This window comes from Haemaphysalis longicornis, unplaced genomic scaffold (assembly GCF_048455015.1).
Source record: "Haemaphysalis longicornis isolate Haplotype H1 unplaced genomic scaffold, Haemaphysalis longicornis Haplotype H1 scaffold_14, whole genome shotgun sequence".
In the NCBI taxonomy this organism is placed as follows: domain Eukaryota; kingdom Metazoa; phylum Arthropoda; class Arachnida; order Ixodida; family Ixodidae; genus Haemaphysalis; species Haemaphysalis longicornis.
In genome coordinates, this window is record NW_027526245.1 from 7,581,139 (window position 1) to 7,584,414 (window position 3,276).

The window sequence follows — 3,276 nt, forward strand, 5'->3', positions numbered from 1 at the left end:
TATCTTTATGGCTCACCTCGAATCAAACTTTCTTGACACCCAAAACTTAACCCCAATGTACTATAAAAGGTATATTGATGACATATTCATGATCTGGCAACACGGTGAGGCGGAGCTCCTCACCTTCATTGAGGAATTTAACCTAGCCCATCCTAGTATTTCCCTTGCTCATTCCTATTCGGAACACAGTGTAAACTTTCTGGACGTCACCGTTACTACCTTCCAAGGTCGGCTTCAAACTAAACTGTATAGAAAACCGACAGACACGCGGCAGTATTTGCACTTCCGAAGCAGCCATGTCAGACACTGCAAGACAGCAATACCTTACAGCCAAGCCCACCGATTTAGGAGAATTTGCTCAAACCAAGCCGACTTTGACTCAAACTGTCGAGAACTCAAGACCGCCCTCCTGAATAAAAAATACCCGGAAAAAGTTATCGACGACGCTATTGTGCGAGCCAACCAATTAGACCGTAACGAAATCTGTAAGAAAAAAGCCCCGAACGGGAACCCGCAAACTAACTTAGTTTTAACCCACTCATCCTCCGCTCCAAGAGTGTCAACCGTGCTAAAAAAACATCACAATATCCTAATGCAAAGTGACCGCTTAAAAAGCATATTCCCCGAACCCCCACGCGTTGTCTACAGGCGTAATAAGAATTTAGGTGACTTTCTTACTAACTCTCGTATCAACCGACCGGCAACTACTGGCTGCATGCCCTGCAATAAACCCCAATGTAAAGTATGCCCACACATGACCACTACACAGCGCGCCACCAGCACGGCTTCAGAATACTACGTAAATATAAAAGGTAACTTTAACTGTGACTCCGCTAATGTCGTATATCTTCTAGAGTGCACTGTTTGTAGGCTACAATATATCGGCCAAACTGAAACGCCCTTCCGAATACGGTTCAATAATCACCGCTCTCATGCAAAAGGCTGCCCTTATTTGCCCCTGTCAAGACATGTGAACAGTCCCGGCCATGCGTTTGAACATCTTAAAGCAACGATTTTAGAATCCGCCTTCAAAACGCACCACGACCGCGAGGTTCGGGAATCTTATCTCATTTATAAGTTTGGGCCAGCCACGCTTGGAATTAATGAAAGTTACGGAAAACTAACGTGCTTATCCCTCGATTAAAATTAGCGGCTTCATAATTTTTATAACTATGTTCATTATTCCTACCCTCGAGTTTGCCATCAGAATTCGCAGAAACTCTCCTAATACAGCAGCTTTATTAGCCTAATGCGGCTCAACAATGCCATTTGTCTTGGGGAGGGAGGCCTCGTTCCCACCACCACTTAAGAATGTTTAACTCTTTGTGATCTATTCAAGTTTAACCTTTTGTGACCCTACCTATTTCCTGTTCAATTGCTAGCTTCTGTGAAATGCTCTTTTGTGCCCCCTATCTATTCTCTTGACCCGCGGAGGGCACACCCATCTTCGCTTCCCCCGAACCAGTCTCCGCAGTCACTGAATACCTTCCTGTATACTCTTCCCTTTCTTTTCAAACCGCGGTTGTTCAGTTTCCCCCATCGTCTGAACTTGCAGCCCGCGCGGCATACGTTCACCCGTCATGGTGCAACCTTGAACGCTGCATTGTTAACACGACCCCTTTTTCTCGCTCTCGCTTCCCCCCCTCTTTTTATTTTTCTTGTTTGTTTGTTGATGTTGTAACATACCCGTAGCCTGACTGTATGCACACTCCCCATTTCCGAAACATTTTCCGCTCTTTCTCACAGTTGTATGCAAACCTATATAAGAAATGTGTTCAAAATGTTTGCGACAGTAAAATCATGTAACTTTACTCTGATGAAGACAAGTCCCGTTGCCGCTACGTAAGTAAACATTGTTTGTTATTGTTCTTGCCGTGTATCCGACTCTTTACTTATACTATATATATATATATATATATATATATATATATTATATGCGACTGCATCTCATTCACTCGCCTTGTCCATGAAGCGTCGGCGTCGTTGTCATCCGCCCTTCCGCCATTCTCCTCGCTGCGCGAGCTGCGCTCTGCGCCGCTCACCCCCTCTCCTCTCCGATGCCCCTATCTCGTCCACACCCCTCCCCCTACACTACAAAACAAAATAACAGTTAGCGGCGCCTGGTTTTGATCCCACGACCCTGTCAGCGGAACGCGAGGTACATGGTGCTCTTCCTAAAGCGTCAAAAAACCGACACAGAATCAAATGCTATGAACGCGCCTTATATCCTTCACTCATTCAAACTACGTAAAGAAGCTACTTATACAATGCATGATGGGGCAATGATTAACACTTGCAATAAAAGAAAAGAAGCTCCCACTTACAGCAACAATGATGGAGTAAAGGTCGTTGCGACAGCGAAGCCCCAAGCATACCACTTAGAGAGATTGACCAAGGTTGGCCAAAAAAACATAATATTAATCATAAAACATATTATTCATACGCGTTCCCGACACGCTTCACAAGATTTTAGAATCAATCCAAGGGAAACACCAAGTGAACCCCACTATGCGTCGCATCTACACAGGGTTCCCCTCAGGGGGAGGTGGGCGCAATTGATATATATATATATATATATATATATATATATATATACCGAAAATAAGAGTTGGCAGTCAAGAAAACATCGGAAAGCAAAGGGGAGGTTGTGGTGGGTCATAGAAAGAGATGAATTTTTTTAGTCGAAAAGAAAGTGGTGAAAAATGCCCGCGGGGTGGGATCCGAACCCACGACCTCCAGAATACTGGTCTGGTGCGATAACCACTACGCTACCGGCGGGGCTGTTTCCCCAGCACTTTCTTGGGTATTTATGTTAAGGTATTTTTGTTTCCTGTACTTGGGGTGGTATATATATATATATATACATATATATATGAATATATATATATATATATATATATATATATATATATATATATATATATATATATATATATGTGTATATATATATATATATATATATATATATATATATATATATGTATATATATATATATACATATATATATATATATATATATATATATATATAGTCATGAAGCATAGACCTTAGTGGCTGAACGAACACACACAAAGTAAAAGTACGCTCTTCGGAGACTGTATTCCCAACGTTTCGACATGAGACAGGTCTTCTTCATTAATGAAACTTTGGCAAAAAGTCGTACAAACACAGGTTGGAGGCGGCGCGCCTAAACACAAACCGTATATATCTACACACACACACACACACACACACACATGTATATATATATATAAATATATATATAGCGAATCAGA

The 3,276-nt window shown here is 42.0% G+C and overlaps 1 non-coding gene across 1 annotated transcript; it reads right to left on the bottom strand.

The window, feature by feature from the left end:
- Window positions 1-2,705: 2,705 nt before the first annotated feature.
- Trnat-agu (transfer RNA threonine (anticodon AGU)) lies at window positions 2,706-2,778 on the bottom strand. The gene has a single exon. It is a non-coding gene; the product is annotated as a tRNA-Thr (tRNA).
- Window positions 2,779-3,276: the final 498 nt, after the last annotated feature.